Below are 26,283 nucleotides of genomic sequence, written 5' to 3'. Positions count from 1 at the left end.
CATGCTCTATCTCGAAAAATTAATGAATGGGAATTTTCTTTGTGTATCTTCCCCGTGATTTGGATCCACTCCACTCCAACTTAATGGGTTCTTTCTTGGCCATGCTACACTTTTCCACCAAGTTTCATGAAAATCCTGTAGTATTTCCCTGCTGACAAACAAACAGACAAACCAACGAACTAACCAGGAAGATAACTTACATATAGTGAAATAGAAATTTGAAAACCTTCTCTTAAATATTTTAGAAATTAAAGCATTAGAGACACCCTGACATACAATGAGGAAACAATATTACACCTTTGAGAGAGAAATGGCATTGACTGTACTACCTAGAGTGCAGATATGATCATGATAATTTTTTTTTCTATCTTTTGTTTTGTTTTTCTCATTTTTTTTGGTACTGTATGTTGTTGCTGTCTTTTTTGTGTGTGTTTATGTCACCCATTTTTTTTGTTAGTAATGCGGTATTGCTAGCGTAATTCTTTCTTATTGTGTTATGGGGAAGGGTCTGGGGAAGTGGGGTGTGGGGGAGGGAGAACATTGTTTGTCCTTGTCATCTGTATTTAAAAAGAAAAACTAATAAACATTGCTGACAAACAAACAAACCGAACCAAACATAACCTCCTTGGCGGAGGTAAGAACTACTTCTTACCAAAAATGTCACTAATGTTCCTGTCTTGTCTTACATGGTCAAATTATCTGCATGTGCACAAGGACAAACTGTAAATGTGAGTAATATTTCCTGTGGTGACAAATATGGAATTCACACCCTGCAGGGAGCTAGATCTGCTTTTCTCGCGACCTGATACTTTCCTTTGCATCTCCATACCTTAAAGGCTGAGAGAACGGGTCCGCTACATTCAAAGGAACGGCCGTATCGACTGAAAGAGAGAAGGAGGAAATATCATGTTTGTTTGTCTTATCTATACATTTGATCTTTTTGGGGGAGGAAGTTTCGTTGAATGGCTCTTTGTGATCGACCTCTATAGCTTACACCCTCGGCCTGCAGGGTGGGTGGGCAGAAACACAATCAGATAGGTTCGACTGAACACTCAACTCACCACTTAAAGGAATCATGTTTTTTTCTTTTTGAATCACATCTATAGTATGTTTCAATACAGGAAACACACCCTGCAATCAGATCTACCTACGCTCACTGTGACACGTCTTTTCATCCCATCACAAAGAGGGAGAAATGCTATAATCACCACACTGCCAAAATCTGTAATTTAGGAAATCAAAAAGTCATGCTGTTAGAAACCATGACTCAGTGTTCTTAGTTCGGCCGCACGTTGATGTTCAAATTCCCGAGCATATTGTGATTGAAAGAAAATGGAAACAACAGATGGCAATGCAAAGTGTTATATTATGGAGCAGGATTGTGTCATACCTTGTTTTAGTGCTCCCAGCTGAGTTGTAGGGAGTAATGGAGCCAAAAACAATCAGCCAGAACAATCTTATGTTTGTGTTAAGTGTCTACTATTCTCACTGTTATTACAATGCATTAGATTGATTATATTTTAGATAACATCGTTGCACTAAGGGTGGGCGATATGGATAAAATGTTATTTTAAAGGATGATGATTGCATAATGCATTAATGGTATTGTGTCCCATTTTATGGATTAATCTGCCAATGATTTTCCAGATCAATCAATTCATAATTTTGTCTAGTGACAAATGGCCACTATAATTTCCCAGAGCCTAAGGTGACATATTTAAATTGCTTGGTTTATTAGACCAACAGTCCAAACCCAAAATATATTTAGTTCAGTTTAATATCATATATGACAAAGAAAAACATCCCATCCTCATAACTGAGAAGCTAGAATCAGTTGTGCATTTTTATTAAATGATTAATCAATTATCAAATGATTTCTCAGTTAACTTTCTGTTGATTACCTAATTGATCAATCCGCCAATGGTTTCAGTTTAGTCCATACATCCTGGCTGACCTCCTTTCATAATTTAATTGTGTTCTCCAGCAGGCATCTGACGCCAACAAAACAAAGAAAGCCTGAGTCAGAGAATCAAGCTTCTCATGGATCAGATCTTCATCTGACCACAAAGCCATCTGACTCCCAGCACATGTCCGACCCACCGACACTTGATACACAGAACCCAGCCCAAAACCCTGATAGTAGTTACCAGAGAGGTACACGTACGCAACCCAGCCCGTAGCATAGCGTGTCTTCACCCTGAGGCAATGTGTGCCGCTGTGTAGCTCTGGATATATGTGTGACATTGAGAGGCTATATCTATGATATATGATTGCTTGTGTGCACATGCATGCATGCCTGAGTGTATGTGTATACCTATGCATGTGTGTGTCTGTGTGCACTCATGTATGCACATCATCTAGAATTTCCAGCTTACCATCACAATGCCATAAAAGATTGTCTAAAGCTTGTTATCTCTCACACATGTATTTGTTCATCAAACTCCACCATAAAACCCCCTCAGAGGTGGATAAAGTTCCATCATCCACCAGGTAATAAAATACACTATTTGTCCTCTTATACAAATGGCTGCAATACAGGTGCGCTCCTCTCTGTGTCCATTTGAGAGATAGCTATCAGTTAAAAGGGTAACCAAAGCCTCTTCACTTGTTGGGTCTCCCCCTTTTCTCTGCACTGAGCTCCTCATTACATGCCACTGTGAATAATATCTCCTTTAAGCTTTGTTTACTTGAGGCATATGGCAGGCCTTCTGAAGTCAGCAAGCTGTTCCTATGACTAACCTTTCCGCAATGGTTTTGTTACTGCACTTTTATGAGCACATCATGATGACAATATTGAAGCTCAATTGAGCCAGGAGCTGAACTCATGATAGGAGCGGTTTGGACTTAAAGAGGAACGTAGTGGTAATTCGTTGGAAGAGGAAAAACACACTGTGGAAAAAAACAGTATTAATGCTTCTATTGATTACAATCTCGCCATCAGCTCCTACACCCTCCTTAGATGTAACACAATGCATCCCAGGGAATGAATAACTATTGCTAATGGCTATAAAAAGCCCCTGAGAATCGGCTACTGTTCTAGCCGCTAAAATTGATATCTCCCCCAACCACAATCTTTATTTAATCTCAATATAGTGGCACACAGAATTACGGATGAGTAACAGATGAGAAATTGCGCGGTCAGAACAGAATGGTAGACCTTGCTCCTTTTGTATTATTCTAAATCAACTGAAGCACTGCCACTACATCCCAGTAACTATTCAAAGTTTGTACACTACAACAGTATGTTAACTGGTTCAGACTGATTCATCCATGCTAAAAATCCACTCTGTTGCTATCCGGTAAGGTGCTTTAGATAAAAATAGCGCCACTCTTCCTCTGTTGTGTCAGACTGACTCCAATCATTTGCAGAGGATTCCAAATAACAATCAATTAATTAAATGCATCTCCCCAGTGCTCACCCTTTCCATTCAGTTGCTGCTGTAGTCACAACCCAGGCAATATTTTCTATAGTAATTAGCCCAGTGTTACAAGCATGGAAATCACCGTGATGAAGGAATAACTATCTGACTGCCTCCAGGGTGGGACAGGCAATGAGAGCACTCAAATAGAGAGTCATGCCTTATTATGCAAGTGGTCGAGGTAAGGAATACAGCCTCCCAAGGTAATTGAGGCCATGTAGGCTGCTTCATACAGACAATCACCCTGAATAGGAGTAAGACGCTGGTGTAAAGTGGAAATGAAAATAGCTGAAACCCTGCAGTTTTCCGCCCTCCGCAATCAGCATTTCTCACAGCCCAGAATGAAATATGAACTATTCAAATATTAAAAAGTGGGGAATAATGAGTGGGTTACACTATAGGTGAGTGAACTGCCTCAATGAAATTTAAATAACATGCTTGTACGTGGTGCTTACATGGCTCCCACATTATTCTTAAAGTGCTCATATTTCAGGTTCATAATTGTATTTAGAGGTTATATCAGAATAAGTTTACATGGTTTAATTTAAAAAAAAAACTATTTTTGTTGTACTGCACATTGCTGCAGCTCCTCTTTTCACCCTGTGTGTTGAGCTCTCTGTTTTAGCTACAGAGTGAGGCATCACACTTCTGTTCCATCTTTGTTGGGAGTCACACATGCACAGTAGCTAGGTAAGGACAACTACCCAGTCAGAAGCAGAGTACGAAGGCGTGCCACGCTAGCAGCTAGGTGAGCATTGTATGTGTTACAAAGTGGCGCACGTTCGTCACGGAGGTAAAGGCTGGACTACAATAGAGCTGTTTGGAGCAATTTGTCAACAGTGTTTTCTGTTGGAGAAGGTAAGTCCCTTTGGGATGGACTTTGGGCTTTTTAACTTTGTAAACCTATAATGTGCACAAAAAAAGATATATAACACAATAAAGGAAAGGGAAAAAGCCAAAAAGCATAATATGAGCACTTTAAAAAAAGCTTTTCTTGTTCTTTGTTGAGCCTACAAGCACATCATATATTGTATGAAGCAATGGCCAGTATGTACTACTAGAAGCATATTAAACCACGGTAGCCATAAAAAGATGCCAGCTATGTACTAAATTCTACCATAGGATGTATTTCAAACTTGTCATTTAATTGCTCAGCTGTCACAGGTTTATTGGGTGTAGGTCCTGCTTTATTTAGCTCACGTGTGTGTGTGTGTGTGTGTGTGTGTGTGTGTGTGTGTGTGTGTGTGTGTGTGTGTGTGTGTGTGTGTGTGTGTGTGTGTGTGTGTGTGTGAGGACCTGCAAGTGTGCATAAGAACAGTTTAGACCTGTGTGTATATCATGGGTAATGTAACCGCAAATCATTTTTCAGTGTTGTAATGACAGCAAATATCTTTGTCAGAGTAGTCTGTGCTCTCTGTGACTGTTCATTTACAAAAGTCTGGGTCAATGAGAGTTAGACAGCTTGACTCACACAAGAGCACACACACACACACACACACACTTGCAAACTTGTCCTTCACCTGTTAATGTGTGATACAGATGACTGCTGCAGTGGCGCCAGTGTGAACACACCACTATGTCCCATCTTATCAGCTGGCTGCATGAATACCTGTTTGTTCTAGATAGAGTCTGCAACAATCAACCAGTCAGCTTGAGGGAATTCAGTGGATGAGTGCACCTCACAGGACTGAACAGAGACGAACAATCCACCACACAAGGATGAAGATGAAAGTCAGGTACAGACTGAATGACAACAACAGGCCTAGAACACAGGATCAAGTCCATGCTCCAAACTCCCAATCTTATCTAGGTCAGAGCTGCACCTCCAAAGACTCATCCCACCTCCTCTCCTTGCTGTCTAATTTCTTTGTTGTCATGTGAGGTGATGTAACATACTGTAACTTTGCAGTGTAAACCCAAGATAGAGACTAGTGCAGTCATGTGATAAAAACACACCAAAAGAAGTACTACTCTCTCTAAAACCGAGTCAGTGACGAGGAACTAAAAAATAATGCTCCAAAACTTGCCAATGTCATAAACCCTAAATTACAAGTTTAAAAACAGTTTAAAACCTGGTAAAGAGAACTACAATCTTCTGATATGAATATAAATTAAAACAAAACAAAAAGACATCACTTAAAGAAAGAGAATTAGTTGTGCAAAGTTGTAATAAGAGCCATTCTCCGTTAGTAAGACGTAGCTACGATGCGTAAATGATTAACAGAGAGTGGTTCTGGATAGCCTCACCTGCCGTCCTGTGTTCCTATCTAGTTACCAGGCTAGCATTACTAGACTAGCAAGCATTACTAGATCTCATGCACCCAGTGTAAGCTCACATGTACTCTGACACAAACACGCAGAAGGAGAAAGAAAGATAGGACACTGAAGAGGGGGTGACTAATGAATTGGATGTCTTCTGTTTTTCCTATACCTGTCGAACAGCTGAGAGCAGCTGTTTAAAGCCTTTATGCAAACAGGATTTGAACACACACAGCCTAATAATCTCTTCCAAAAACAGGAAAAATTCTCTTTGATGATGTCTGACCAGTTTTGACTCATCAAACTCCCTTCAGAGGAGCTGGGCGCATAGCCATGCCTCCTTACTCAGACTCCAAACCCAATTAAATAATCAAGAGTTCAACTGCTGGGTGATACCACAATCAATAAACGGAGGATTTGTCGGATATTTGGATGAAATTAAACAGATCCCACAAAAAAAAAAAAAACACAGAGAACTTATCAGCGAAACAGATGAGACGGTCTCAGATTAGTTGAGAATGGGAGTAGATCAAAAGACACAGCGTTTCAGTATGCAGCTGCTGCAATGACCAATCAAACCAAACTAGTCAGAGACCAAAATAGGCTTCATTGCAGAATTCTCAGGCCCTACACACACCAATCTATGCACCAAGAGTGCATACGTACACAAATAAGACACTAGCTCAAAAATATGCAGATAGCCTCACACACCTTCATAAACCCAGAAGCAGTAACCTCATGAATAATCTAGTCAGCACACAAATCAAAACCGTAACAGGTTTAGAAAAGCAAAGAGGCTTTTTAACAAATAACGCAAAAAGGCCCCAGTAGACTGTGGTGAATGAATCAAGCCAAGCATGCTGCGAACATTATCAGAGTGGGGGATGAATGAATACATTATCATGCAAGGCACAACTTCTCTTTTCTTGCCTCACAGCTTGTCTGTTTTCCTGCGTATCAACCTGCTTGCCTGATTACCTGCCCACATACAGAGCACCTCTGGCCAGAGAGGCATGGATGGGGGCGAGGTGAAATATTATTTATTTTCACAAGAATTCATTTTGAAAGGAGTGAGTTGAGTGCCTTTGCTCTGTGAGTCTAAGAAAACTCACTGCCTGCCTGCCTGCCTGCCTCCCTTGCTAACCGTCCAGCCTCTTTCGATTAACTCTGTCTGACAGGCTGCCTTCCTTTCTAGCTGTCTACTACCCAGTTACCTCCTCCACGTGCCCTGACCCCCGAATATCTGCTTCTACTGGATAATTCCATCACTGACTGTCTGTTTTTTTCAGCCTGTCCCTTTTCAAAAATATAAACATTAAATTCATGTACAACTACAGGAATTTGCCTAAAACATTTGGTTGCACTTTACTTGAAGGTATCTACAAAAGAGTGACATGACACTGTCATGAACGTGTCATAAACGTTATTAACAAGTCATAAACGTTTATGACATAACGCTTCTTTTAGTAAGTGTCATTCGGTTTTTGTCATGACAAGTTATGGTTAGAGTTAGGGTTAGGGACATGTCACTCTTTTGTAGATACCTTCAAGTAAAGTGTTACCAAACAAACTGATATTTGGATTTCATTTACACAAAGACGGAATGTTTATATTGAACATATTTGCAAACTGTTCAATGCCAATGCAAAATGTTCATACTGAACATATCTATATCATGCCTTGGTAATTGAGCATGATGTAATGAATAGTTTGACATTTTGGGTTTGCCAAAATCTGGCACATAACCCCCATAAAACCACATGTCGATTTTACACTTGAGGTTTTGTACGGATTAAACTAATTTTTTCAACCTTCAGACAGAACCAGACTGGCTGTTTCTACTTATTTCCAGTCTTTGTGCCAAGCTAAGCTAATCAACTACTGGCTATAATTTTATATTTACCGTACAGACATGACAGTGGTAACAATCTTCTTATCTAACTCTGAGCAAGAAGGCAAATAAGTGGTATTTCCCGAAATGTCAAACTATTACTTTAACATATTTATTGTTAACATATATAGTATTAGCTTTTAATAAGCAACTCAAAAGACGTGGTTAAGGTTAAAAGTGTGCTCTTGGACTATGGTTAAATACTTAAAAAGTCAACGCTGACTCAAAGCATGAGACGTAGGAGAAAGCAAAAGAGCATTGACATCTTCACTAAACCACAATTTTTCCTGGGTTTTGCATGTCCAACCATTCACCTTGACCTCTTCCCTGTGACTTCTTGTATAATGTTACACTTCTCTGACATCTCTCCATTAGTGCATGTATAGGTACTGAGCATGTGTGTGTAATTCAGGCCTGTGTGTAATGTGTGTAATAACAACAGAGTGAAAACATTGATTAATAAAGTTATTATATAAATTATTATTATTATTATTATTATTATTATTATTATTAATTACTTCCTGGATTTTAAAAACATTCCCAGTAAATATAATAATAACATTTCCTCCACCAGGTATTTGGCAAAGCAAATTAAAATTATTTAAATGTTTTTCATTGGAGATAGGGCTGCCCGCCTACCTGTCTACCTGTCTGCTAATCTCCATTTGCCTATCAGGCTCCATTCCTCCCAGTGTCGGCTCAGGCTGCTGTGACACCATACATTTAATCAGTCCAGCAGCCCTGGCTATACTGAACAGTTTGTGTGTGTGTGTGTGTGTGTGTGTGTGTGTGTGTGTGTGTGTGTGTGTGTGTGTGTGTGTGTGTGTGTGTGTGTGTGTGTGTGTGTGTGTGTGTGTGTGTGTGTGTGTGTGTGTGTGTGTGTGTGTGTGGGGCCTTTGTGAGGCCTCCACTCAGCAGAGTGATGATAAGTACTCCCAGCCCAGCGCTCGCATGAGCTGATGGACAGACAGGCCAAGAACACTGGGGCCTTGTGGTTGGGCGTGTGTGTGTGTGTGTGTGTGTGTGTGTGTGTGTGTGTGTGTGTGTGTGTGTGTGTGTGTGTGTGTGTGTGTGTGGAGTGTGAGCCTGCTTGTGTTTCTTTTTTTCACCAGCCATGCCACCAGGCCATGCCACATGGCTGCAATTTGTTCATTAGCTATGTAATAAATGTACACACACACACAGAGGTAATATTGTTCCGAGTTCTGCCTGATTGGATTCTGAAATAGAGGACCCTCAGGGGAATCGCTTGTAGTCTGCCAGCCACTGTGACCAGGAGGAGACTGATTTCCTAACAAGGTTTGAGGGAAACTCGGAAGAAACACATGTAGCCTGTATTTTTATATTTGCTGTAACAAACACTGAGAATATGAACTAAAATAATATTGGTTGTTTATGGTTTCGGATATTAGCAACAATTATCCACAACTTGAACGCATCTAAATAGTTTTGATTGCTTTCATATGGCTGAATTTGAAAGTCTATCATTATGTTTCATGTTTACGTGCCAGAATAACTACAGGTCATTGGGAAGATTTACCAGTCACCTGGAAATAATTAATATTAACCCAGGACCAATCACAAGCAATCTATCATCATCATCAGTCTGTCAGATGAGTTAGGGATGGTTGTTACAAATTACCTGCTGTCGAGGATATCAGTCGATGCTTGTTTGAGCATCAGGTTGAGGGCCAGCTAATAAATGTTTGCATCACGAGATAGAGAGCAATATTAGATTATGTGAAACTACATCCCTGCTGACAGATAATTTAAACAGAAATGCTGCTGTGGAAGAAATCCAGAAACATGGATAATAAACTAAATCTGTCTAGCCTTCTTAGGCCAGCGCATGGAAACCAGCAGTGGGGCCATGGAAGAAGAAGCTGCTTGTTCCACATTCAGTGAGGCTTATAGCCTCTGGGAGAGTCTGACTGCTGCTCTGCCATGAGCATACAGATCACCTTACACACTGGCTTTCCTCTGCTTTGATGACTGATGCACACACACACACAAAAGCACTTCCACACACACAGCCATGCATGCCGGCTTCCACAGATACTCACGAGCGTTAACACGGTGGATTTGCACACACACACACACACACACACACACACACACACACACACACACCTTTACCTCACCCCCCACCTGGAAAATTCACCTGCTGCACCTGAGAATGCGACCGCTATGATGTCACCTGCAATCTCATCACTTCAAAGGCACAAGAGCACCCTAGTGCCATCAGCACAAAAAGCCAGCGCACCCTATCACTTCCTCCTTTGTCCTTCTGTCCCCTAATGGTAATTCCCCTGCAAAAAAGTCCAGAGGCAGTGAAGGGAGAATTACACAGTGTACTCTACATTCAGGTACTCTTGGGTTTCTGCCCATTGGCACTCACAGTGCACCACTGCAACAATAACAATCTTTCTTTTATTCCTCTAACATAAAAGAAACTGCCCCGGTGCGTGAATCTGTGTGCACTTGTGTAAGTCTTTTGTGTGTGTATGAGTGAGTTTATGTGTAATTGTGTACACGCATTTGAGAGAAAGGAGGTTGTGTGTCCTGAGAATCCCATCATTACAGTGCTGCCGGTTGCCTTCTCTCCGAAAGCTTCCATTGGATATGCTCCCAAGCAGGGTATGATGTGATGAGACAAGGCGATAATACAACCACCACATTAGTGCATGGTTCACCATTAAAATACCCAAATGAGATTATGAGGTCATATGGGAGGTACAAAGCCTACAGCCAAAACAAGAAGCCCTTTTCTGATGTTCCTTATTGCTTCTGCACAGAGAGGAAAAAAGTCTAAATGTGGAGGAAGGTAGAGAGAAAGAAAACAGGACAGGAAAAGGAAAAGGAAAAAAAGAGAGGAAGACAGGCAGATAAATACAGAGAGACAGAGACAGAGAGTCAAGGGTTGATAACAAGAGGTATTCCCTGCCTTGGAAATTTCCATCATGGTTTAGTTCTGTAGTAATTCATCATTGAATAACACATGAATTCAGCATGAATTACCATCAGCACATCCAACTGAGCATGAAACAGGAGGCCCTGGCCTATCTTCCATCTCAGCTCAGTGGAAGGCTTTTCCATTGTAAAGTAAGGTGAAATAACAGCCGCTCAAAGTACTGTAGCACACTCAAGATGCACCAGCCCCACGAACACGCTATTCACAAAATGATGCCTACTGTGAAAATATTCTTCTGCTCTCTTTAGGAAGGAGAGTGCAGAGAGAGAGAGAGATTGTATGTGTGTGTGTGTGTGTGTGTGTGTGTGTGTGTGTGTGTGTGTGTGTGTGTGTGTGTGTGTGTGTGTGTGTGTGTGTGTGTGTGTGTGTGTGTGTTTGCGAGAGATACTGAAAATACACGCACAGAAGGAGATAGAGGGTTCATTGCTGAGATAAAAATTGAATCCATTTTGGTTCTTGAAGCACACTCATCCACGGTGTGAGGATCTGCTCGGTGTGTTAGCCTGCCATTGCGCTTTCAATCACTTCCTCTCTTTCCTCCTCTGCTCTATTTCAATTGTTCTGCCTTCCCCTCGCTACACTGTTTATATAATTTCCTACATAGTCACACCACACTCCATAGTCCTTTCCTTTGCTCCTTTCTCCTCCTTCTCTTCCTCTCACTTCTCCTCTCTCCAGGCAGCCAGGCACCCCAACACTGTCTCAGGTCCTGAAACTATGGCAACGGAATGAGAGAGCAAGCGCTCTCTATGATTAATAGATGAGAGATGCAGTGCCAATCGTTGGGGCCTGGGGAGGAGGGACAGATGCACTCGAACAACGCCACGCAAACAGGCACGCATAGTCACAGAGAGTGCACAAAATGAGAAAACACACTTAAACCCCCCACACCATCAGCCACCCTCCATGCTTCGTGGTAATATACACAGAAAATAGGCAAAGGGTCTGACTTACCACACATAAACACATGAGTTTTCAGCAGAGTTACGGCTAAAAGAGCAAAAGAAGAATGTGGCAGGGTTCACCTGATGCTTACATGACACACACCTCCTTATTGGCTTCCGACAAGCAAACTAACCACAGAAATAACCACAGCTTCAGCAGCGGATGCAGCCTTAATGGGTCTTAGCAGACTGTGGCTCTCTCCATGGATCACAGCTGGCTGCTCTCACCTGTAAAAGCACAACAGCAGGACGGGAACTAGGACATCATATTTTAATGCTGTGTACCACGATTCACATTATCTGATCTGTAGTACAAGACTTGGCTCTTTTGAAGGCCAGTCATTCATCCATCTCCCATGGCAATCACACAAAGCCCTGCTGCTTGTGGATTATCCCTGCAAATGCATTTCCTCTCCATTCCATTTGAGTAATGACAGGCGACCAAACTCAGCTGTGACAAAGGTATTACCATGCGTTAATGTCGCATGTACTAAGTATTTAAAATATAAAATTTCCATGAAGAGAAACCTGATGTTATAAGCCGATTTTAAATGTTGCTTGAGTTTTCATTTGGCACACATATGGTGAAGTTTGGCTCCTCAACAATCTTCTCCTAGATGGGCTGGCTATCACTTTTTAATTCACTTAATTTCTAACAACAAAGCTTTGCCAAGGACAAACAGCCAAAACACCAACAGACTCGCCAATTCTACCACTGACTTGCGGCGCCTGGCCCAAATAAGCCTTTCGCCTGGTCCTTCATGCCTCTGGCTTTCTTGGCACAGACAACACGCTCAATCAATTATGCTAATGTAACGAGTATGAAGAGTGTTTAACACATGGACGGTTAATTCAATGGATGCACTGTAGAGTCATTTATAGGGAGCCGGAAGGGTTAAGGCTGAGAGGAGGAAAGAAGCCAGATAGAACATAAAAAATGAAACCTAGAAAGTGGAAAAATGTGTGTGTGTGTGTGTGTGTGTGTGTGTGTGTGTGTGTGTGTGTGTGTGTGTGTGTGTGTGTGTGTGTGTGTGTGTGTGTGTGTGTGTGTGTGTGTGCCATAGAGAACATGAAACAACAAGCAAGTGATCAGCGAGTGATTACATTTTCAATGAGCCATGCTGTGAATAGAGCACACTGGACCATACTGCACGTTGAGATATATTAGGTCCCTATAGTACAATGAATATCATGTATCATCTCCTATAAACAGGGGGCGATATGTTCCAACTTAACTAGAAAGGATGGTGGGTAGTGAGCAAATAAACTGCTGGCCCAAATACATAAAAAAAACAGATACATGGAAATTTAGACAAATGTTTGCCATATCCTCTGATCTTGCATAATACCATTCAGTATATTTTCTTAGATAAAATGAAAGGCATTTATCAAACCTTCTGAATCGCAACAGATTGAATCTCCAGCACAGCTAAAATCAGCAAATTTGCCATGTAAGATCTGCGATGGACAGCTCCATTAAAATATAAGCTTTGTGGATTATGCTGACCTAAAACAATATGGACTAAAACATATAAACACACTCATGATTATCCCTTTTTAAATGTTCCATGACTGATGGTTGGTCATTTACCTTCAAGGCAGTGTAATCGAAGCATCTGCAATTTATAAAGATTTCTAGACTAATTGTTTAAAAAAGAAACACCATCCCACACACATAGGATGTGCATCAATAAAACATGGCTTTTATGAAATATGCATAAATACACATATTATTGAATGCTGGATATTTACACCGTCTAAGTGAGGACCAATGGTTAACAGCAGCTGACCAGTCATTGTTTATAATAGAGGGCCAATTAATTTGAACAGGAGCAAAGCTACATATCAATTATTCAAACATACTATATTCAGGCTGAATCTGTCCTTAACTGGCAAAGGCATATACTAACTCTCCCTCTCTTTCTCTCTCTCTCTCTCTCTCTCTCTCCTCTCTCTCTCTCCTCACACACACACACACACACACACATACAGTGTGACAAATCCACATCAGTCACACACAATGCCATCCCCATTGCTATTGTTAGGGGATCTGCAGATCAAATGCTTTACGGAGCATTGCTCCAAATACAAGCAACAACACTGGTCGCTCTGCTCTATTCTGCCTCTCCAGGAGGAGAACAGGCAGGCTGCTGTAACAAAGGTAATAATGCTGTAATTCATGTATCAGCACCACAACATGTCAATATAGATGTATGAAAATGATAATTAATATGTAATACCTAGCACAAAATGTATACTGACTGCAAAAAAGCATAAGGTCACAGATGAAAAAACAAACAGGAATACCAAATATTTCCATTGATTTCAGGAAAAACAGCTGAAATACAACACCCTCTTAGAGCTGCATGAAATATTTCCTTTTTATTGTAAAGGTTGAAACTAGAATCATGTTTCCAAAACACTATGTGCTGTTGCTGCTGACAATCAGCTGACCAGAGGCACATTTTGCTGTGGGCATTCATTCCTCCTTAGAGTCACCCATTTATATCATCACCCTTGCACACTTGATAATCTATAACCTACATTTAGAGTTGCTGAATCCTTTTTCCAGCTTTTCCTAGTGCCTCTGGGGGGTTCTTTCATACATACTGGGAGAGGAGAGGAGAGGAGAGGAGAGGAGAGGAGAGGAGAGGAGAGGAGAGGAGAGGAGAGGAGAGGAGAGGAGAGGAGAGGAGAGGGAAACCACCACTGGGAGTGACTGGGTGTTGGCAGTCAGGCTGCTGGATGTGGTTTGTGAGGCCTCTATCTCCTCTCCCAGCTTGTTAAAGAAATAATGTGCAGCAGCACTTCATTTAATGGCAAATCCACTTCTGAGGCCGGTGCAATTTTGTCTCCTGATCAAAATTACAAACATTTGATTGATCTTTTGGGCCAGAGTAATAGCGACCACTCCGCCTCCTGGTAACTTGAAATCCCTGAACACACCCTGTGTGTGTGTGTGTGTGTGTGTGTGTGTGTGTGTGTGTGTGTGTGTGTGTGTGTGTGTGTGTGTGTGTGTGTGTGTGTGTGTGTGTGTGTGGACAGAGAGAAAAAGTCTCAGTCTTCAGAGTAACTCACTTGAGAACAATAAAAACATTCTGCATGTAAAATACCTAATTAACCCACAATCTCTGTGATTCTGAATAGTTTTAAAGACAGAAAACAGAAAGAAAGATTATAATCACCGACTGCGTCATTAGTTTACATGTATATTTCTGCTCTAATTCTGAATTGAATGTGAAAAATATTGGCAAATAAAAAAATCCCATCATGCACTGTTATAATGCATCAAGCACTTCAGTGTAGGCGTTTTCATAACAAATCGGGCATGAATGTTATTAGGCTCATATAAATACTGCAATTTTTAATTGGAATCTACAATTACTTTCGCGGCTGTTGTTATATTATACCTTTATAGAGAGTCAACGAGGTTGGAAAAAGCACTGTGACAGAGGACAACCAATCAGTCCAAGTCCTGCAAGTTCCCTCAAGCACATTTTTTATTTGCCGTGCATGTACCTGCTACCCGGAATCGTACTGACATTGTTTTGCTTGCGTTTAGACTCACTGTGATCCGCAATGAGACTTCTGAGACTGACACTTCGTTATTCCATATGTAAGAGGGATTACGCACGGGATTGTGGTCTGTTTCTATCGGCAGAATGCATTTTTCTTGAAGGAAATCATCGCAATTCTCATTTGAATTGAAAGAAATACCACTTTCTGTTTTGTTATAACTTTAAAAATGCTATATAAATACGCCAAATCACCGTAAGTTAATACAGTAGCCCTGTGAAGCATGTGCACTTGTCGCCCGGCAGCCTGGCTGTAGAAAACAAGCCTCCGGGGCTGGAGAAAGACTGGTACGGGCTATAAGCGCACCTAAAGTTTGAAATAAACAAAGAAATCTTACCTTCAGCTCATGAATGGGTATGCCTTGGAGTGGTATTACAGCTCTGTCTTTTAGTAATCCATGTGGTATGTCTCTCAAAGCAGTTCAGAGGTTGCTCGTTTCAGAATAACAATGCGAGCGCTACTTTTCTCATGCGCTTCTTTTTGTTACATGCCGCGCTCAAATCAATGAAATCACACCTCTTCAAATCGGAATATCCATCGGAAATCCACACTAGAGAAGAAAAAACGACGTGTTGGCTCTTAAACTCCCCTCAGGTAAACTGAACGAAGCGGGTGTCCCAGAACTAGCTACGGAGCTGAATGCAGTCCCTTCCACAAAAGCCGACGGTCATCCTATTTGGAGATGAAGCTTCTTACCAGACTGGAGCGGAGCGCAGCGATCCCAGCTGTCACCCACCCGCTACACACACACACACACACACACACACACACACAGGGAGGAGCTACGTCCTTGGAACGGGAGATATTTTGTCAATTGGTGCCAGTTATGGACAACTGTATTTCTATTTTTACGCAGCGGCATTTCATAAGAATGCGCGTTGGACAAGGAGAAAGCATGGGCACTATTAATAGTTTCGACACAGAATTAAAAAAAATAAAGAAAAATGTTAAAAGGTTAGTTGGAAATTCAAATAAGATTATCTGCCGTTTTGTAGTCATGTAAACTGTCAGTGGTGATTTTAAAGACACAATAAAGATGCTGGTCGTTTTTTTGTGTACAGCCGATGCGAATCGGAATGTGATCAGGTTCAAAGCCCCTCTTGTCTATTCTTTCTGGTCTCTGGACTGCCCTTTCTTCCCAGGTGGTCTCTCCTGGTCCCAGGCTGGCTGGCACGCGCGCACGCACACAGAAACACATGCTTCCCGGTCATTGGGTTTTTAACAAATGGGCCCTTACTTTACTTGACCCTGATCTCATCAGAGAGGCCATTAAGTGTAGTCTAAAAACAGCAGCAAAGTTCAAAAAGTTGTTGCTTACATTTAGGCTACAATCTGATGGGATGCATGCTCCACATACATACCCCTCTCTCTTTAATACACACACACACACACACACACACACACACACACACATTTGCCTTAAAATAAGCCAATATCAACATAAATTTGTCAAATTGAAAACTGCAAGCCTGCCCCTACTCTCAGACACACAAACACATATGACATTACAGTGTGCGTACACGTGTCGACATCTAGATCATATAAAGATATATAAGCTCCAGAGGGACAAGGCTAATGTGTGTGTGGCTTTGGGCTGATAATTATATAATAACAGGCCACCTGTGAAAGCAGTAGTGTATATGTGTGTGTGTGTGAGTGAGTGAGTGTGTGTGTGTGTGTGTGTGTGTGTGTGTGTGTGTGTGTGTGTGTGTGTGTGTGTGTGTGTGTGTGTGTGTGTGTGTGTGTGTGTGTGTGTGTGTGTGTAATTGTGCTCCTGAGTAGTGGCCTGTCAGGCACTATTGCTGTCTTGTTACTGTAACAGCTCCGTACAGTGCTGCCTCCACAGGCCCAATGCCAAACACTATACTGTTGTTCTTTAATGTAAACCAATGCGCTCATGCCTGCCTATCCACTCCTCATCTGATATCATACAATTTCCTTTAAAAGCAAAACACATTTTCCATAATGGAATTAAACCATCAGGTGGGGCTGTGCATGTGAGAAAGCATAATCACTCTGTTGTTTCTCTCCAGCAGATTTGGATTCTGTTCGTGCAGTTTGTTAAAAAAAATATGTTATTATAAACAGATGAGTTAAATATGGTTGAGGCATGTGCAAATGCAAGCAGTATAATGTACAGCAGGATCGTTTGAGTTCATTAAAATTCTGTGTGATAGATGTGCTGATGACATGTGCAGGTGAATCATTATGGATACTATACACAAAACCAGATGAGAAAAAACATTTTGATCTGCCAATGTCAAAGCAAATGTTGCAATCTCTCTCTCTCTCTCTCTCTCTCTCTCTCTCTCTCTCTCTCTCTCTCTCGCTAAGTGTGGGAGGCGGGCAGTGTATAATTCGAGCTCAATAATGTCAAGATACACACCAGTTAGTTTGAACTCTGGAAATATGCTTGTGTCAGAGCTTATCTGGCTAAAGTTGTCCCAGGCGTATTAGGACTCCGTGTATGGAGGAGAGGCAGTTGAAAGAGAGCAACTATCCCATCCGCGACTGGGACAGACCGCAGACACACACCAGCCATTCTGCAGGGACCCAGATCAGCTCCACACCCAGGCTTTTTTCATCTGCTTACTAAAACACAGCAGGTCTCTTCTCCTCCAACCCCTGGAACCTGATCTAAATATTACCTTTCCAGTGCCACAGAAGACATCTTATGCTCATTTTATTGGCCTCCAGTAATTAACTAATTCACACTCTTGTGCTGGCCTGAGAAGACACCAATAGGAACTGCGCCCACCTTCCTCTAGACAGTGCATGGCATTAAAATCTTTGTAACAACATGAAGCAATTTCCTGTGTCTCTGACACTTCACCCTGCATGTCCTCCTTTCTCCCTGTCGATGAAACCCTGTCACACCACACAAGTGGTGGAAGAAGTACTCAGATCCTTTACTGAAGTGAAAGTACCAATACATTAATGTAAAAAATGCTTCATTACAAGTTAAAGCCCTGCACTCAAAATCCTACTGAAGTAAAAATACAGAAGTATTATCAGCTAAATGTACTTCAAAAGTTGTCATTCTGCAACCTTATGTATAGATTTACATATATAGGTAAGCACCCATATACGTACACTAACAACATACAGTACACCAGTGGTGATTGAATTATTCAGATACTTATGTAAGTTAAAGTAACACCATCATTTATAAATACACAAGTAAAAGCCCTGCATTCATTTGACTCAAGTAAAAATACAGTTTTTATCAGCTAAATGTACTTCGTTAAAATAAAAATAAAGTCTATTGAAAGTACTGAACTGGTCAAGCTAGTAAATGCATCATGTTTTATAAGATATAGCTTTTGTATGTAGTTTCTGAAAACTATAGCTGCGAAATATTGAGGTAAAAAGTACAACAATTTACTCTAAAATGTGAAGTAAGGTAAACATTAGCATATAATGGAAATGGTCAAGTCAAGTCAATTTTATTTACTGTATATAGCCCAATAATTATAAATCACAAATTTGCCTTACAATCCAACACATCCTAAACGACAGAATAGGTCGATTTACAAAGACTCCCAAATTGACATATATGACCATTCTATTTACTGCTGCATGGTGGCCATTTTAAACACGTACACCCTCTGTCCTTTATGAACCTCACTTCGGATAAGGACAAATTCCTCCAAAAAAAACTGTAACAAGGAAAATAAAGTACAAACACTTGGGTATAGTTTGTAAATGTACTTAGTTACATTTTACCACTGTGGTTGACATCCTAACATTGAATATGTATGTATGTTTATACTTAATGAGACATAAGTCAAAAGCATACACACTCACAATCTCCAGTTCACATAATATTTGTTATGAAATAACTAACCCATAGATGGTCTGTAGTGTGTCGTTGGGACTCGGCAAGTTTCGGCCTAAGCCTGCTGGAGTTGCAGGGGTTTTGTTGTGCTTTTAGCTAACAATATGATGTAGGTGATGGGATGTCTATTCGAAGCCTGCTGAGCTGTGTGTATTACAGCTGGACCACTGGAGGAGCATCATTTGTTAAAACTGCCACTGCTGTTGCTGCCAGAGTCCTAATGGCTGCTGCTCACCTGTCGATCATACAGACAGCTGAGAAAGGAATAGAGCCCATTTACAGTGGTAACTGCCATTGTACTGTTGCAGGCCAATCACTGAATCTGTCTGCTATCTCTCCTCTTAGTACTCTAATGGGCACAGCAGCCAGTTTACAAAGGGTGTAAAGTGGAAAAGAGTAAACATGTAGTTACATCTAGAAATTGTGGCTAACATACTGCTGATTGCTAAACCTCTCCATATGTGAGTTCTGGGAGAACGGCAGCTGTATCTGCTTTCATAGCATAGACTGTATTCTGCCGTTTCTGTCATCTCATAATTGATTCACTTGTGGATCGTGCTGAAAACAGACAGAATAGTGGGGAAATACGGATCTAGTCAAACACTGGTAAACAGCCACAGGCTTGAAAGTGATACTGTGTTTTTGGAAACATTTCCAGGTTCAGTACAGTGAATTATGAGTGCAGGACTATAAGAGGGACCAAAATATTATAGAGAGAAGTAGAAGCACTAAGGTGGTTATTTTAGTACAGTAAGGTAAAAGTCAAATTCAGTAAAAAGTAGCTCATTTAAAGTGCACCCAGATAATAAGTCAATGCCCTTTTTACAGAAATTTTTGATGTAATCTTCTGTGATCTTTTTGGATGGCATGTGGCTCAAAGTGCAGAGAGGGTTGTCCCTCAACTACAAAGTTGGTGGTTTGATCCTGACCTCCTCCAGCCTCCACATATCAAAGTTGAGCAAAACACTGAACCCAAGTTGCTCCCTGGGTGCTGTATTTGTATATGTGTCCACTGCTCTTAATGCATATATGCTTATATATATGTATATATACATGAATTACATTATTTTAACTGGATACAAATATATTACTCCATGTTCACTGTGAAAGACACAGGCCAGTTAATCAAAAGAGGAGTCAGTGAGATTAGGCAGCTGGACAGTTAACAAAATACATCTACTGAGATAGAATATGTCACAAGGAGGCTACAAAAGACAGTTTAGGGGAAGAAAAACATTTATTTCAGTGATACAGCTGATATTTAAAAAGCCCAAATATTTAAAACACTCTATTTTCACACACAGAAACTGTTGGGCACAAGATAACAAGACATTTCAGTAGTTCTGAAGAATTAATTGATATTTACCCCAAGGGGATTAAGTACAAATGATGAAGTGTTTTTATTCACTTCATATGTGGAAGTTTTCTCAGGACCCAAATTTAATAAAAAAAAAATAAAGAAAAGTGTCCCATATTGTAGATTTAGAGACATTGCCATGTGCATGTGCTGTTTGTGGTATATTACCAAGGCTCCCCTAGTCAATGTGATGTACTATAGGAAACTAAAATGAATACAATTACAGTATGTAAGGCATTGCAGTACAAACAAAATTGCATAATTTTACAAACTGCACAGAATGTAAGAAAGTGAATTGTAAATCACTGTGTTCCACAATTAGACATTTAACTCATCAGCCTACACAGGTGTCCACATGTGTATTTTAGGCACTTAGGCTTGATAGAGCGACATTATTTAGCTGTTGTCACTGTACATTTTTCACTCCAAAACCCTTGAGTCTGTTTTTGCCGCAGAGGTTCATCAGACAAGATAAAACTGAACTAATATACTGAACTCTAGAAATTATACAATATGAATTCATGGTTATTTAAACAGCAATATTTGTAGTAATTAACAGTGTTGTAACAGATGTTTGTAAGCAATTAGCACATGGCATGTGAACAATAACTATTGTATCACAGCAACCAAAGCCATATTAGAAACTATCACAACACCAGGTAATAGAAATAGTAAATTATCAGTTATACAGGTAACATAGCCTGTGGACATTATCCACATTTGTCTGCATAATCCATACTGGTGTTGCAAGTCTTGCTATCGACTAAACTTGAAGAACAAACTGCATTAAATTAAAAATGTGTTGGGAGATATTCCGTGTATTCATCTGTATTTGCAGTGTCCATGAGTACATTTTAATTACATGTGAGTTGAAAGCAATAGTCAACAGATCCTGCATGATAGATTGTCAGTTTCTACATAAATTGTCATTTAATAAAATAAATAAACAGAATAAACCAAGTATTGCCCATGAGCTGCTGAATAATGATCATAAGATGTCTCAACCAGGGAGATGTCACTCACATATTCACTCATATGCATGTGTATGTGCACATTGACACAGATTAACACATACACCCACATGAATGTATGTATACAGTAATTGCTGTTGTAACTGGAGCTTGGAATATATTATCAAGAAAACCCTGTAGAGAATGAAAGTCAGATGCCCTAGTTATTAATTCAATGATGTAAAGATCCCTCAGCCACAAACACAGACACGTATATGCACTACAAATACACTCCCAGTTTCATTGGTTATATATTATGATAATTAGTGGACCATAGTAAGAATTACAAGAAAATAAGAATCACCGAAGACATACTGTAAGTATCACCCATTGTCACAGGAAGAGCATTCACATTTTTAGCACCATCCAACTGGCAAGCAACACTTTTACACCATTTTAATTGGTCTCCAAGAAAATTCTCTCTTTTTTTTACTCCCATAAGTTTACAAGTTCACTGCTGCTGGCAGAAAAAGGTTTGGATAACTGATTTGTATTCAGATATTATTGCTACACTTTCATACAGCCACATAAACATCAGATACTTGTCACTATTTCACTATAGTCTCCCCATGTTTGCGTGGGTTTCCTCCGGGTGCTCCGGTTTCCCCCACCATCAAAAAACATGTACTAGGTTCTCCAGTCAGTGCCCTTAATCAAGGCACTGGCTCAGATCTGGAGTTGGTCCCAGATCTGTAAATGGCTGCCCACTGCTCTCTTATGGGATGGGTTAAATGCAGAGAATAAATGTTGCTACATGTATGTGTATGTGACAATAAAGTACCTTTACTGTTGCCAAAAATGTTATTAGCCTTATTAGATATTGGCTCTGAGTGTTGGAGGCGTCAGCATATACAGTATATTCTGAATATGTGTGTGTCACCTGTAATGACAAAATTATGTAAAGCGTGTCTGAGTAAGGTACAGTAAGCATACTACTGTAAAACAGACCACATACACACACACACACACACACACACACACACACACACACACACACACACACACACACACTGGCTGGCTGGCTGGCTTGGCCCAGCAGGCCTCGCTCCAGCCAGCTTCAGTTTCCTCTGTGCATCCAGGTTTGCATGAAAGCCATGAATAAGTCAGCATTTCTGCATGATAGGTCTGTAACTAGGAGTGACAGTTAGAGAGCATAGTCTTTAGAATCTCAGATGGGACACTGTGTATGTGTGTGTGTGTGTGTGTGTAGGGGCGGGGCGGCACTGAGTGCTTGTGTATGTGAGCCTGTGTCCTCCCCCTTCCCTCATCTACCTCACAAATGGACGTCAAGCTGCTGATGAGGTCTGAAAAAGATAGAAAGAGGTTGTTGGCATGTAAGGTGAAGAGGGAATACCACCAAGGGTTCGGGTAAACAAACTGGGTCATTACATAAAAAAATTGCAATATTGCTGGATTTATTTTTATTAATCTGAATAAAAACATTTGACTTAGGTTCCCATTTTCAGCAGATAGACCTTGCTGAGATATCCCTTGGTCCAAGTAAGGAACTTCAGTCGAACAACAAGTGGTCGTATACGCCTGAGCCTTAAGTTTAGAATATTTTATCAGTGGTAAGCATTCTCAAGGTCAAGAATGAATTTCCATGCTTACATATTATTTGGTTGTGTTAAACTGTCTATGCAGTGTCTTACTGGATTTAATATTAAATTTCATTGAGCGATGTCCTTTTAACCTTTCCCCACATTTCTTTTAATTTTGGTTTGTTTTTGAATGTCTTTTACTTGAAATTCATTCATTCATTCATTCATTCATTTCACCCTCACATATAGGTTACCTACAATATGTAAGGCTGTATCCATCCTTGAGATGGGTGATGGCGGCACCTGCTGCTCCACAACTTATTTAAATGTTGGTAAAGCTCCTGCACACACCTTAGTTTTCTTTACAGCTTACAGGTAATAATGTAGTTAATTTGCTCCTCATTTGGTTTGACCATATGCACACTGCATATACATCAGCAAACAGATAGATGACGCATTGCTTTTGTTTTGTACCTCATACTTACTTTTAGGATTGTTGGCAGTACATATGTTTCTATTTGTAGTGCACACATTAAGTTAACTTATACTCAATTCAGTTTCAATTCAGTTTTATTTATAGTATCAAATCATAACAGAGTTATCTCGAGACACTTTACAGATAGAGTAGGTCTAGACCACACTCTATAAATTCCAAAACCCCAACAATTACAGTAATTCCCTCAAGAGCAAGCATTAGCAGTGGCTGTTGCAACAGTGGCAAGGAAAAACTCCCTTTTAGGAAGAAACCTCGGCAGACCCAGACTCTTGATAAGCGGTGTCACACTTCAGTTTGTCTTTAGATAAGTTTTCCTTAAGTTTATCTAATTTCTATTTCTTGACTTACCAGTGCTGAGGCTGCTCCTGCTGGAGGAACATCTTGTCAGGATGGTGCAAAAGATGCACTCCCTAAAGCTGAGCTCTTCTATACAGGAAATGGCCAATCAAGAAGTGGCCTGAATTGTACCAAGTGCCACCACATCATGGGGCTGGAATTTGGATTACTACTTTAGTACTTTTGTTTTGGTTAATTGTTATTATATGTATATTGATAGACTAGTTGCCATGTTATGTTATAGCTGTAGTTTAGCTGGTACTGTTTCTCTTTGAGTAGCGCCACCCAAGATGATTGTGATTGGATAAAAGAAATGACAATAAACCATAGCATGTTTTTCTCCCATTCCAGAGTGCTGTATGGACTAGCCAGACCCTACTTTGCAGCTCTGTGGAGGAAGGTCTGGCAATGCGAGACTACTCTTTGAGACACTTTTGTTTCAAAAATGGTCTGATCAGCCATTGTTCCCCTTTGTGGTCAGTTTAGTCAATTTTGTTCAAGTTATTATAGCCTGACTTTAGTTCTGTTTAGTTGACCCATTTTCATGTGCCCAGAACTTCTTGTATATTTCTTGAGTATTTTGTAAACTCATTTTTGCTTTCAGGTTGTGTGCTATTGCTTTGTATGCTGACCAGCTGACACTTATTTCTTGGCCCTGTTCCTGAAGGCCGTCTTCTCACAACCAACCACAGCCCAGTCACAACACCAAGCCAGACAAAGTTGCTTTAACCAACTCTTGAGTTCGTCGTTATCTATGGCCGCTTATCTGTTCTCTGCCTACATGCCAGTTCTTATCCCATTATTAGTCAGTGTACAATATGCCAGCAAGGCACAACTTCAGGCAATGCTTTGTCTCCTTCCTCTGGCTCCATGAACAAGGAAGATATTTGTGTACACACCATGGAAGTACAGTGTACCTTTCCTTACCTTGTTGCACCTACGAATGCATATCAGGTGTTGAGTGGAATTGATTTTTATGAGAAAACGATGCCACAGAGCACAGCATAGCTTGGGAAAACTACATTGGCATACAAAGTGGAAGCAGATGTTCCCCTGACATTGCATATTATTATTCCCATCTTCATCCCGGCCCGTTGATCCAGATCCAAATCTAGATCCAGATTCGACCCTAGTGTCTCAATTCTCTCTTCGAGCTCCAGCTTTAACTTCACATGGGCGGCTGGATTTGGGCATAGTAGCCAATTTAATGACATGTACACACAGTCCCTACTAAATAAGTAATCCAGCCTCTGCTTACACACCCATAGTGCTCATCTATTTTTCAGTCCAATACATTTCTCTGTCTTTCTTTTTCCCTCCCATTCTGTCTGCCTGACCATCTACGTATCTCTGTGTCTGTCTCTTCTGTCTGCCCCTTGCTGTGTACATAGTATGCTGTTTTAATGCCACTGAACTGCAGTCAACTACATATTCTGTCATCGCAATTGTCTGTGATTCTTTTTTTTCCCTTGGCGTCTGCAGTGGTTGTTTTTCTTGTATTATTTCTACAGTGTTTTTTGTGGCTGTTTGGGTGTGAATGAATGAGAGGTCCATATTACAGGAGGGAGAAAAAATGTTTAAATTGGACTTTAACCTTGAAGAACCAAAGTATTCCCATTTAATGCAAATCTAAAATAACAGCTTGCTAACTTCACTCATTGATGATTGTCAAAACAATCTGCTTCCCGTTTATCATCTCTTGATGTATTGTAGTTTGTATTCCGTTTTATCCACAGCGATCTAGTGACAGCAGCTTTAGATAGATAATATTGGGCACTTTTTTTACGGTGTCATTGAAGAATTAATGCCATTATGATCAAGCCCTTTGCGTTCTTCCACAGACAGAACTTTGCTTTGAACTGCTAAATGATTGATGGGTGAGATGAAAGTGAATGTAGGTCACCGTGGGTGAGGGTCGACAGAAGCAGCATAAATCAGACAGGCATAATGACCAGATATCATGGAGGATAATGGCCCAACCAAAGCCATTACAGGTATATTCAACAGCCGTAACTCAACAATCTGTCGTAGACACTAAATGCTAGATTGCACATTTCACTACAAACAGATAATTTGATGTTGTAGAAAATATGGACAGTTTAGTGTTTAAACATGATGTGATTCTTGATTTGAGGTCAACTAAAGTGAATTGTGTTTAGCAATTTGATATTCACCTAAATGATGGATCATTTAAGTGAAGGTGATACAAACTGTATCCTTAATGTCAAAACCTTTGAACCTTTTGTACTGAATTTGGACATCACTTACATGTGAGTCTGGTTTCTTATGAGAATAGATAGAAATGATTCCTGTGGTTTTCATTTCAGGTCTCTACACTGTATCTGATTTTATATCAGATGTGTGTTGTTTGAGAGAGATGTGTTCTGGACGTCTGCTGTGGAATCTCTGTTTAAATCATGGAGAAATATTCTCGTCTCCTCATTAAGCAAGTTTACTCCACATTTCCACAGACAGTATGAGGCAGCCAGACAAAAAATGGTGTCAAAGCATCTGATGATGAAGAGACCTGAGCTTAAACAAAGTCGAAATACATCTAGGCAAATCCAGCTCAAATACGAGTGAAGCACAGAGCGTCTTAGTGTTCAAAACAAGGAGAGATCTGCAGTATAAAGAGGTGCACAACT

General features: G+C 40.5%; 1 protein-coding gene across 3 annotated transcripts in view; it reads right to left on the bottom strand.

Annotated features, from left to right (window-relative positions):
* Nucleotides 1-15,780, bottom strand: part of sema6a (sema domain, transmembrane domain (TM), and cytoplasmic domain, (semaphorin) 6A) — a 109,117-nt gene extending 93,337 nt beyond the window's left edge. For all 3 annotated transcript variants that reach the window (XM_039803025.1, XM_039803026.1, XM_039803027.1), the window contains exon 1: nucleotides 15,398-15,780. The gene's annotated coding sequence lies outside the window, so the exon portion shown is untranslated. The remainder of the gene's footprint in view (nucleotides 1-15,397) is intronic.
* Nucleotides 15,781-26,283: the final 10,503 nt, after the last annotated feature.

The sequence above is a fragment of the Perca fluviatilis genome, chromosome 6 (genome assembly GCF_010015445.1).
Source record: "Perca fluviatilis chromosome 6, GENO_Pfluv_1.0, whole genome shotgun sequence".
In the NCBI taxonomy this organism is placed as follows: domain Eukaryota; kingdom Metazoa; phylum Chordata; class Actinopteri; order Perciformes; family Percidae; genus Perca; species Perca fluviatilis.
The sequence above is the reverse complement of the archived record's forward strand: the minus strand, read 5'-3'. Positions and strand labels throughout refer to the sequence as shown.